Raw genomic sequence first — 12,897 nt, forward strand, 5'->3', positions numbered from 1 at the left:
GCTCAAGGCTGTCTTTGCTCTTCCTCCCCTTAGCAGCCAGTGTCACAAACAGCCTTCTCTTCCGCTTTTGGTCTTGTGGTGGGTCTTCTGAACAAGCCGTCCTCCAAGTCAGTGGGTCTCCCGCAGGTGATAGCTCGGAGGAGGTTCTCTCTTGAAAAGAGACACAAAGACAGAAGTGAACAACCAAAATGTGAAATTGGGAGGAATTGAAACAGGGTCTTTTTGTTCAACCCAATCTCCTAGATCAAACTCAGGGCAGCCTTTTAAATAGCCACTATTTAAAACCTGGAAAATATGCAAGGTCTTCTCCAGCTTGATGCCCTTCAAATGTGTTGGACTCTGGAACTCTGAACTTCCCCAGTGAATGTGGGTGACATTAAAAGCAACTGGATTTTGTAAACTTTTATCTTGTAACTGGAATTTTTTAAATGTGCCATTGTAGGATATGTTTTAGCATTTAATTTCACTGTATATACTATATTCCCCTTTCTTTCTCAGGTTCCAAGAATCATTTTACAAGTGGGATCCTGCTTTGGCTTAGCATATGTGTAAACCATAGTTCGCTTATTACTGCATCTCTGCACCACCAAGTGACAAAGGAACTCCCTGCAATGAACAGTAGCAAACTAAAACAACCACTTCAAGTGAAAAAAAAAAACAATTACAGTTAAAACAGCCATGACACATACAGCAATATCATAATAACAGTGAGCATATGGTAACAATAATGATGACAGTATCATGACAGATTCCTTAACTAACCAATCAACCTGGTGGGCATCACAGAAAATCTCCATCTTCCCTAGCTTCTGGAAAATTAAAACAGATGGGGAAGTCTAGCTCCTACAGGGAAGCTATTCCACAAAACTGGGGCCATGAGAATGAAGCAATGCCACCTGGCCTCAACATCCCCCATTTCACAAAAGTGGGGACTAGTTAAAAATATCTCCCAAGATACTCGTATCGGACAGGACGATTCTGGTTGGAGACGTGGGTCATGAGGGCTGTTGTTGTTTATTCGTTTAGTCGCTTCTGACTCTTCATGACTTCATGGACCAGCCCACGCCAGAGCTTCCTCGTCGGTCGTCAACACCCCCAGCTCCCCCAGGGACGAGTCCATCACCTCGAGAATATCATCCATCCACCTTGCCCTTGGTCGGCCCCTCTTCCTTTTGCCCTCCACTCTCCCTAGCATCAGCATCTTCTCCAGGGTGTCCTGTCTTCTCATTATGTGGCCAAAGTATTTCAGTTTTGCCTTTAATATCATTCCCTCAAGTGAGCAGTCTGGCTTTATTTCCTGGAGGATGGACTGGTTTGATCTTCTTGCAGTCTAAGGCACTCTCAGAATTTTCCTCCAACACCACAGTTCCAAAGCATCGATCTTCCTTCGCTCAGCCTTCCTTATGGTCCAGCTCTCGCAGCCATATGTTACTACGGGGAACACCGTTGTTTTAACTATGCAGACCTTTGTTGTCAGTGTGATGTCTCTGCTCTTAACTATTTTATCGAGATTTGTCATTGCTCTTCTCCCAAGGATTAAGCGTCTTCTGATTTCCTGACAGCAGTCAGCATCTGCAGTAATCTTCGCACCTAGAAATACAAAGTCTTTCACTGCTTCTACATTTTCTCCCTCTATTTACCAGTTATCAATCAAACTGGTTGCCATAATCTTGGTTTTCCTGAGGTTTAGCTGCAAGCCAGCTTTTGCACTTTCTTCTTTCACCTTGATCATACGGCTCCTCAGTTCCTCTTCACTTTCAGCCATCAAAGTGGTGTCATCTGCATATCTGAGATTGTTAATGTTTCTTCCAGAGATTTTAACTCCAGCCTTGGATTCCTCAAGCCCAGCATGTCGCATGATGTGTTCTGCGTACAAGTTGAATAGGTAGGGTGAGAGTATACAGCCCTGCCATACTGCTTTCCCAATCTTAAACCAGTCCGTTGTTCCGTGGTCTGTTCTCACTGTTGCTACTTGGTCGTTATACAGATTCTTCAGGAGGCAGACAAGATGACTTGGTATCCCCATACCGCTAAGAACTTGCCACAATTTGTTATGGTCCACACAGTCAAAGGCTTTAGAATAGTTGATAAAACAGAAATAGATGTTTTTCTGAAACTCCCTGGCCTTTTCCATTATCCAGCGGATGTTGGCAATTTGGTCCCTAGTTCCTCTGCCTTTTCTAAACCCAGCTTGTACATCTGGCAATTTTCGCTCCATGAATTGCTGAAGTCTACCTTGCAGGATCTTGAGCATTACCTTACTGGCATGTGAAATGAGTGCCACTGTTCAATAGTTTGAACATTCTTTAGTGTTTCCCTTTTTTGGTATGGGGATATAAGTTGATTTTTTCCAGTCTGATGGCCATTCTTGTGTTTTCCAAATTTGCTGGCATATAGCATGCATTACCTTGTCAGCATCATCTTGCAAGATTTTGAACAGTTCAGCTGGGATGCCGTCGTCTCCTGCTGCCTTGTTATTAGTAATGCTTCTTAAGGCCCATTCAACCTCACTCTTCAGGATGTCTGGCTCTAGCTCACTGACCACATCGTCAAAGCTATCCCTGATATTGTTATCCTTCCTATACAGGTCTTCTGTATATTCTTGCCACCTTTTCTTGATCTCTTCTTCTTCTGTTAGGTCCTTGCCATCTTTGTTTTTGATCATACCCATTTTGGCCTGGAATTTACCTCTGATGGTTCTAATTTTCTGGAAGAGGTCTCTTGTCCTTCCTATTCTATTGTCTTCTTCCACTTCTGCGCGTTGCTTGTTTAAAAATAATTCCTTATCTCTTCTGGCTAACCTCTGGAATTTTGCATTTAATTGGGCATATCTCCCCCTATCACTGTTGCCTTTTGCTTTCCTTCTTTCTTGGGCTACTTCTAGTGTCTCAGCAGACAGCCATTTTGCCTTCTTGGTTTTCTCTTTCTTTGGGATGTGTTTTGTTGCCGCCTCCTGAACAATGTTGCGAACTTCTCTCCAGAGTTCTTCCGGGACCCTATCTACTAAGTCCAGTCCCTTAAATCGATTCTTCACCTCCACTGCATATTCCTTAGGAATATTAGTGAGCTCATATCTAGCTGATCTGTGGGTCTTCCCTAATCTCTTTAGTCTGATCCTAAATTGTGCAAGAAGAAGTTCGTGATCTGAACTACAGTCAGCTCCAGGTCTTGTTTTTACCAACTGTATAGATGACCGCCACCTTTGGCTACAAAGGATGTAGTCAATCTGATTTTGGTGTTGTCCATCTGATGAAGTCCATGTATAAAGCCGTCTCTTAGGTTGTTGGAAGAGAGTGTTTGTTATGCAGAGTGAATTGTCTTGGCAAAATTCTATCAGCTTATGTCCTGCTTCGTTTTGTTCTCCCAGGCCATGCTTACCTGTAATTCCAGGTGTCATTTGACTGCCCACCTTAGCATTCCAGTCTCTTGTGATGAAAATAACATCTCTTTTAGGCGTGTTGTCCAGCAGGTGCTGCAGATCCTCATAGAACTGCTCCACCTCAGCTTCTTCAGCATCTGTGGTTGGGGCGTATATTTAGATCACTGTGATGTTAGATGGCTTGCCCTGAATTCGAATTGAGATCATTCTATCGATTTTTGGATTGTATCCAAGCACTGCTTTAGCCACTTGACTATTAATTATGAAGGCTACTCCATTTCTTCTGTAGTCCTCTTGTCCACAGTAGTAGATCTGGTGGTCATTTGATGTGAAGTGGCCCATTCCAGTCCATTTCAGTTCACTGACACCCAAAATGTCTATCTTTAACCTTGACATCTCACCAATAACCACATCCAATTTGCCCTGGCTCATAGATCTTACATTCCAGGTTCCAATGGTGTGTTGATCCTTAGAACATCGGATTCGCCGTTCACCACCAGCACCGTCGGCCGCTAGCCGTCCTTTCGGCTTTGAGCTAGCTGCGTCATCACGTCTGGGGCTAGTTGAGCTCATCCTCTGTTCCTCCCCAGTAGCATTTTGACCATCTTCCGACCTGGGGGGTCTCATCTTCCGATGGTATACCGACATATCTCTGGTTGTACTGATCCATTTAGTTTTCACGGCAAGAATACTGGGGTGGGTTGCCATGACCTTCCCCAGGGATCGCATTTAGTCTGACCTCTCTGTCATGACCTTCCCGTCTTGGGTGGCCCTTCATGGTTTAGCTCATGGCATCATTGAGGTGCTCAAGCTCCAGCACCACAACAAGGTAACGATCCTTTGCTGAAGGTCATGAGGGTATCTAGGCACCAATTTTAATGTGTTGTGGAAACCCAACACATTGTGATGATTAAACAATTATCACTTAGCATAGTGTGTGAAACCAGCCACAGAAAGGAATCTGTTCTCTTACCCCCCCATAATGCACCAGCAGTTTGATTAAATCTTTACTGGGCCAATCATATCCTCTCAGCTTGATCCACCTAAGGCAAGGCATTCATCAGGCACTGCGGAAGCATTTTCCTAAACTTGAAACTCCTATAAAACATTGCCTGACTCCAAAAAAGGAATTGTCCTTGAGAATTTTGACGCCTAATATTTATTTCACAATATACACCCAATCCATATGGACTCTGGGTGGCATACAATGGTTCAGTGTAGATACTAAAAATACATCCATTGTCAGCCCCACTAGTTAGACCAGACCAGAAATCAACTCCACAGGAAGGCTAAAACTTCTTTTGTTGAGACTGGCTATAATCGCAGGATCTTGCAAGTCTGATTGCGCCAGACCTCCTCCCCCTCTTATACTCCAGTGAATCAGGGAGGGGATTCCCAATGTTAGGTCATTCTGGACTTAAAAAATGCTTCCACCCCTTTTGCCTACATTCCTGCATATCTCTGTCAAGGTCATCTTCCTTATTCAGCACAGCTATTAGAACAAAGATGGCTTTAATATTAGTCCAGAAAGGGTGCTACTTATATTGTCTACAAAAGGTTACAGCTGGGAAAAAAAGCATCACAACATTTTAAAATCTCACCCACCAATACAGAAAAAACAACAATAGCACCATGAGTACAAGCATAATGGGAAGGTGTGTACGGTCCAGAAAAGATTATTGCATATTATTAATTGTGAATTTCCTGGTGAAAGAATAAGTAAATTAGAACACACATTCCCACTCCTTTGCAAGCAAATCCTACTGAATTTCCTAGAGACGCAGAGCCCTTTCCCATCAGGTCCGTCTTCCAGAGCTCTGGGCCCAAAAGGCACAGGTGGTGCAACAGCTCTACCCAACCAGGAGCCCATGTTCAACCACAACTCCCATTATCCCCAACTGGCACAACCTTGCCAGCTAATGATGGGAGCTGCAGTCCAACTCCTCAGGAGCACAAGTGTGCCTGGCTGGGGAAAAGTGTGATGTGCCACTGCAGGCAACCAAAGGTTTATTGTTTGCCTGGGGTGGGGGGCAACCCTTACCTGCAAAAACAACCCAATGAACTCAGTGGAAATTTCTTCTAAGTCAACCGGGAAGGCACCCAGGGATTCTGAGGCCAGTGCTGCCCAGACATGGTTTATCTGTGATCTGTCTTGAGACTGAAAACCGAGATGAAGTAAATCGAAAGGGAAATCAAAAGGAGTCAAGAAAAACCCAGGATGATGTTCTGGAGGGGTGGAATCTAATCCCTTCTCCTCTTTAAATTCCCAGGCAGAGAAATGCAGATTAAAGCACTTTTCACAGATCGGCAGCCTTGGCAATGTTCAAGGCGGGGAGGAGGGAGGGCAAATTCAGAAGACAGATTCCCTCCAGAGGAAGGTGGGGCAGAAAGGAGTTTGTTTTCCATCCTTTTCCCCCCTCTCCACTTCTTATTGAAATTTTTATTACATTTCCGGCCATCTCTGGCAACTCAACTCTGTTTGCTTAACTCTTTGGAGACCTTGTCGGAGGAGAGCCTTGTTCATCTACAGCAGCCAAAAATCAGGCGGCTGGGAGTACCTTTTCTAACGCATTTTGTTAAAAGGCGGAAGTACACAAAATAAGTTATTCTGAAAAGGTGCTGCCACACTCCTGAGTTTCAACTCCTTGTGGGTGGCAAAAGCTGAGGGCCCTTCATTGGAAGACTTCTCTCTGCTTCTAAATCTGTTGGACTGCAGATCATGGCTCTATTCACATGGCACACAAACTGAATCCACAATATTGTGGTTTAATTTGATGACCTGGTTCACCAGCATGCTAATGCTTCATGTGGCTTGGTTTTAACTTAGCTATTTGAGGTTGCAAACCATGTTTTAAGGTCATTTAGCATGTTGTCCCACCCACATGGTGACTGGACTCACACCATGAAGTCAGTGTTCCTCAACCTCATCAACTTCAAGATGTGTGGACTTCAGCTCCCAGAATTGAATGCATGGGCTGGGCAATTCTGGGAGTTGAAGTCCACACATCTTAAAGATGATGAGGTTGAGAAACAGTGGACTAAATCAAAACACCCCTTACCCCCCACCCCAAACCAGCATAAAATAACGGTTAAGGTGCTGAAATAGGACTGCTGACACCCAAGTCCAACTTCAGGCATGGAAATTCACTGGATGGCTTCAGGCCAGTCTCTCTCTCACCATGAGCCTAGCCTTCTGGGCAGCATTATTGTTGTGGGGCTAAAATAAAGGATAACAATAATAATAATAATAATTTAAAAAAACACCAGCTAAGGAACAGGCAGCTGTGATTTCACATTGTTGTGAATAATGATAATGATAATGATAATAATAATTTATTAAACTTGCATGCCGCCTGACTCTTGACTCTGGGTGGCTCACAACAATCAAAGAAATTACAATAAAATAAATAAAACATCATAGAAGCAGCTCTGAGCTCCTGGAGAAAAGATGAGCTAGAAGTCTAATAAACAAATGGAGTCTTGTTTAGTTCTGTCTTAGCTATTTTGGACTGTCATCCATTGCCTGATGGTTTCGGAGGTTGTGTGAACACAGCCTATATCATGAAGGGTCAAAATGTAGCCAGGGAAATTTTTGCCTAGTTGCACCTTTTAAATGTCAGCCAGTTAATCCCTGCAATTAAGTGATCAAGCCAGCCCGCCATAACCTAACCCAGTGTTTCTCAAACTTGGCAACTTTAAGATGTGTGGACTTCAACTCCCAGAATTCCCTGGCTGAAATCCACACATCTTAAAGTTGCCAAGTTTGAGAAACACAGACCAAACCCCTTCTGTTACCTGTGGCTAAGCATGATGGGGTTTGCAACCCTGCACATCTGTTGGCCAGGTTGGGGAAGGCTAACCTAGGGAACAAAGGTCTGATTCAAGTTGGATTTGGGCTAAGCCAGTTGTGCGACCTTGGCCGCTGCTCTTCAGAAACCCAGGCTTAGCAAGTTGGGCAACGTTATCCCGGGGTAATTTCCATAAACCACCTTTATTTAGCGCCAGCCAGCCAGCCAAAAAGAGCAGGGGCGGGGAGGAACAAACGCGTTTGTCTTCTACATCAAAAACTCAGAGCCTCTTCTGCACTGCGGGCCTTGAAGGGTTAAAGGAAAGCGAAACCTCCTCGTTTTCCTAGAGTGGCCCCCGGGAGAAGCCACTGCGAGGGGAGGGGGCTGCTCTCTTCTCCCCTCCCCTCCCCTGCGTGGCTCCAATGCGTGCGTCACTCGCGCGCTTCCCTGGGCTTCGGGATTGTCGCACCTTGCAGAAGATGCGCCGGCGGCGGCGGGCGCGCTGCAAATGGCGGGGTGAGTGCAAAGATGCTAAGGGGGCGACGACACCTGGGGAAAGGTAAATTCGGGGCGGGCTGGCAATTGCAAGGAAGAGAGCCTGTCGGCGCAAGCCTGCCTCCCCGAATGCGAGTCTCCTCTCTCCGGAGGAAGGGCTCGTGCGGGGTGGAGGCCAGCTTTTTGCAAATTTGCTTGGAGTAAAAAGTGCAAAAAGAAACATTAACAATCTCAGATATGCAGATGACACCATTTGATGGCTGAAAGCGAGGAGGAACTGAGGAGCCTTATGATGAAGGTGAAAGAAGAAAGGGCAGAAGCTGGGTTGCAGTTAAACCTCAAAAAAACCAAGATTATGGCAACCAGCTTGATTGATAACTGGCAAATAGAGGGAGAAAACGTGGAGGCAGTGACAGACTTTGTATTTCTAGGTGCGAAGATTACTGCAGATGCTGACTGCAGTCAGGAAATCAGAAGACGCTTAATCCTTGGGAGAAGACCAACGACCAATCTCGATAAAATAGTTCAGAGCAGAGACATCACACTGACAACAAAGGTCTGCATAGATAAAGCAATGGTGTTCCCCGTAATAACATATGGCTGCGAGAGCTGGACCATAAGGAAGGCTGAGAGAAGGAAGATCGATGCTTTTGAACTGTGGTGTTGGAGGAAAATTCTGAGAGTGCCTTGGACTGCCAGAAGATCCAACCAGTCCATCCTCCAGGAAATCAAGCCAGACTGCTCACTTGAGGGAATGATACTAAAGGCAAAACTGAAATACTTTGGCCACATAATGAGAAGACAGGACACCCTGGAGAAGATGCTGATGCTCGGGAGAGTGGAGGGCAAAAGGAAGAGGGGCCGCCCAAGGGCAAGGTGGATGGATGATATTCTAGAGGTGACGGACTCGTCCCTGGGGGAGCTGGGGGTGTTGGCGACCGACAGGAAGCTCTGGCTCAGGAAGCCTGAGACCTGCTGCCAGTCAAACAATCCTGGGGTAGATGGACAGATAATCTGATCTGTTGCAAGGCCTGTTGTATTTCCAGCTGTTGGCTTCTAATCAGGCACTGATTGAGCTAATCTGGAGGTTCTCAAATGTCCCTGAAGTACTAGATTAATTTGTGAGCCTCTCCCCATTAATACAATGAATGATTTCATTGCTGTTCTGGTGGAGTAAGAAATCACTTTATGCCACAGGGTTCTCCAGCTTTGCAGGATCGCTTTCAGTTTACACCTGGCCAAAGTTGGAGCAGATCAGATTTTATTTATTTATTAAACAAATTTATGTGGCTGCCCAACTCCCACACAGTGACTCCAGCAGCAGCTGGAGCTGGACTGGAGCTGGACTCCAGCAGCAGCAGCTTACAAAATTAAAATCCACAATATAAAAAAAACATTGACCCCCCCACCCCCCTCCGCAGTGGCTAGAAACACAATCAAATAAGCCACTTGATCAGCTCCGTCTCAGCCGGGGGTCCACAGGCCCACTGACAGAACCACGTCTTCAGGGCCTTTCAGAAAAGCATCAAGGTGGGGGCCAATCTTATCTCTGGGGAAATGATGTTCCACAGGGAGGGAGTCACCACAGAGAAGGCCTTTTTTCATGGTCCCATTAGATGTACTTCCCTCATAGAGGGGTCTGAGTGTGCTCCCATTTCAAGATTTATGGGAAGTCCATTGGAGTTGGATGGCCAATACACTTAAAATAACATTTTGTATTTTATATTTTATATTATTTTATTTTGTTATTAACAATTGCAGCCTTTCTCCAAGTTCAGCTCTCCACCATTTTATTGCCTAAGAAAACCTCCAGGATCTGTGTGGGGTCCAAAGGTGGTGTTGCAAACACAGTTTATGCTTGCAGTTGGTGTTTTGCAAGCTTCCCATTCATTCATTTTTTTCATGAAAACTTTCTCCAATAAAAGGATAAAATAAAAGGCAGAGATGTCGATGTGTGTTAAAGAATTGGTTGGCAGGCACACATTTCTTCTTCTGAGGATCCAGGCATTAGAAGAGGGCTGAAAAGGGTTTGTCAACACGGAAATGGCTTTCTGCAAAAGCATGAGAACATGTGGGGTCATCTCTAACAGGGTGCTGCAGAGGTGGGGAACATGCAAAAAAGGGGAATTAAAATGATCCCTGAGCTCGATTCAGTTTCGTAGCAGAAAATGTTAGGACGTTTGGGGCTTTTAGCTTAACAGATAAAACCAAACCAAGGGGGGATATAATAAGAAATACTCCTGGAGAAAGTGGATGCTGTTTTAAAATACTAGAGCTAGGGGTCAGCCAATGAAAGGAACGATGAAAGAATCGGAGCAGATAAAAGGCAGGAATTTTATTCGTGCCTTGCCTGTCAACTCAAGGCGACGTACTCAGTGTTCCTTTCTCCAGTTTTCTCCCCACAAGAACTGCACCCAAGTAGGTTCAGCCAGAGGGTAGCTGGGTGGGGACCCCAGGACCAGTCCAACACTTTTATCTGGGGCTGAGCAGGAGGGACCGTCCCAAAGTCTTCTAGGACCTTCTGGGGCTAAGCGGGGACTAGAACCTGGATCTCCCCACTCAAAGTCCAGCCCTTTCACAGCTGGACCTCACTGGCCCTGGGGCTGACGGGGGCGGGGGGACTGGCCCAGAATCCCCTATGGCTATTCCAGGTCTCCTCCTGGCTTCCAGTCTAACCACTACACCACACTGGCTCTCCCACAGTGTCTAGTTCAGTGTTTTTCAAACTTGGCAACTTTGAGGTGTGGACTTCCAAGGCACTACCAAGGAGAAAATCGCACCCCCACCAAGACAGGCAGGGCAAGCCACTATATAAACGGAGAAAACCCCACCCTCCATCGCACTGAAGATGCTGCCTAGTCTGGCAGTGAAACATCTGCAAGAAACCATGAAGCTCAGAGAGCACCAAGGACTCCCCAGTTCAACCCTGAGCTATGTATATTCTATTTTTATTTATTTAAAAGACTTGTATGGCTGCCCGTCTTAAAAACCCAACTCTGGGTGGCTCACAACAGTGTTGGTTCCTCACTTCAGACTTCTTGCTTTGGCCTACTCTGAAAAACCAAGTAAAGGTCCCTTAAAAACTCTTTTAAAAGCCTGATTCTGCTTTCACAGTTGGTCGTACAGACCAACCAGCCAAGAGCTGTGTTACCGTAGCAAAACATCAGGAGCCTGCTAGGATCTTTCCAGCCGACATTTTATTAAAAGGCAGAGGCTTTCATTCCTGGAAAAGGCTTAATCTCCACATGAAGACGGGCTAATAAAACGGGCGTCAACCATCAAGAGAATTCTGTTCTAAAGTTTTGAACAGAATGGTGGTTGTGTCCCAACTGAAGCCAATCTGCCTACTGGCTTTGATTTTGCCACGCAGCTCTTAGCAACACACTCATTTCGATTTATGATCCAGTTTCTGATTGCCTCCAGCCTGATCTGCTGCAATTCAGACGGATAAGACTCCGTGACTCCGCTTAAGATTTAGCTCCACTTTGGAGTTTCAGCACCTGCTTTTCCTTCATCAACCTCCTGTTAAAGGCTGTGTCCTTTTCTTCTTCTTGGTTTTGCATTTACTCCCTTCCTCTTGGGGTATTTTAACTGGTTGTAAAGACAGAAGTGTTCCCCGTAGTAACCTATGGCTGCGAGAGCTGGACCATAAGGAAGGCTGAGAGAAGGAAGATCGATGCTTCTGAACTGTGGTGTTGGAGGAAAATCCTGAGAGTGCCTTGGACTGCCAGAAGATCAAACCAGTCCATCCTCCAGGAAATAAAGCCAGACTGCTCACTTGAGGGAATGATATTAAAGGCAAAACTGAAATACTTTGGCCACATAATGAGAAGACAGGACACCCTGGAGAAGATGATGATGCTAGGGAGAGTGGAGGGCAAAAGGAAGAGGGGCCGACCAAGGGCAAGATGGATGGATGATATTCTAGAGGTGACAGACTCATCCCTGGGGGAGCTGGGGGTGTCGACGACCGACAGGAAGCTCTGGCGTGGGCTAGTCCATGAAGTCACGAAGAGTCGGAAGCAACTAAACGAATAAACAACAACAAAGACAGAAGTAGCTTTTTCTTCCAATGACCCCACTACTTCAGCAACTGGCATTCCAAGGTATACTACCTCTGAAGATGGAGGCTCGCTTCTGCCATCCCGCTTAACATGCTGCCGACCTTTCGTTCCACTAACCGGTGCCTGGAATGTTACGTGATTCGCAGCATCTCCCAGCTTGTTGTTGTTTATTCGTTTAGTTGCTTCCGACTCTTCGTGACTTCATGGACCAGCCCACGCCAGAGCTTCCTGTCGGTCGTCAACACCCCCAGCTCCCCCAGGGATGAGTCTGTCACCTCTAGAATATCATCCATCCACCTTGCCCTTGGTCGGGCCCTCTTGACATCTCACCAATAACCACATCCAATTTGCCCTGGCTCATAGATCTTACATTCCAGGTTCCAGTGGTGTGTTGATCCTTAGTACATCGGATTCGCCGTTCACCACCAGCACTGTCGGCCGCTAGCCGTCCTTTCGGCTTTGAGCTAGCTGCGTCATCACGTCTGGGGCTAGTTGACCTCATCCTCTATTCCTCCCCAGTAGCATTTTGACCATCTTCCAACCTGGGGGTCTCATCTTCCGATGGTATACCGACATATCTCTGGTTGTACTGATCCATTTAGTTTTCACGGCAAGAATACTGGGGTGGGTTGCCATTACCTTCCCCAGGGATCGCACTTAGTCTGACCTCTCTGTCATGACCTTCCCATCTTGGGTGGCCCTTCACGGTTTAGCTCATGGCGCCATTGAGGTGCTCAAGCTCCAGCACCACAACAAGGTAACGATCCTTTGCTGAAGATCTCCCAGCTAGCGCGAGGGATTTCGGGAGTTGTAGTTCAGCGACATCCGGCAGGCCACATGCTTGGGAAGGGAATGAAATCATAGAAACTTGTCCTCAGCTTTGCAATTCGGCAAAGGGGTTAAATGCACTGAGTGTTGACTTCCTAGAGAAGCAGAGCTACTGTTGGTAAGGAGGGTCACACACAGTATAATCTACTTCCTGCTCCGCCTCCCGGGGGAAAGTAGGGTTTAAATTTTCCAGGCGGCGGATTAGGATCCCTGGTGATATATTTATTTTTCTGTGTTTTAGGTGGGGTGGGGGTGGGAAAACCGCGCATGGCGAAACGAGGTGACGGAGATTAGGAAAGCGGGCTTCTGGTTTTGCTTTGTTTTTAAATGCTGGCTGAGTTGG

The sequence above is a fragment of the Candoia aspera genome, chromosome 2 (genome assembly GCF_035149785.1).
Source record: "Candoia aspera isolate rCanAsp1 chromosome 2, rCanAsp1.hap2, whole genome shotgun sequence".
Classification (NCBI taxonomy): domain Eukaryota; kingdom Metazoa; phylum Chordata; class Lepidosauria; order Squamata; family Boidae; genus Candoia; species Candoia aspera.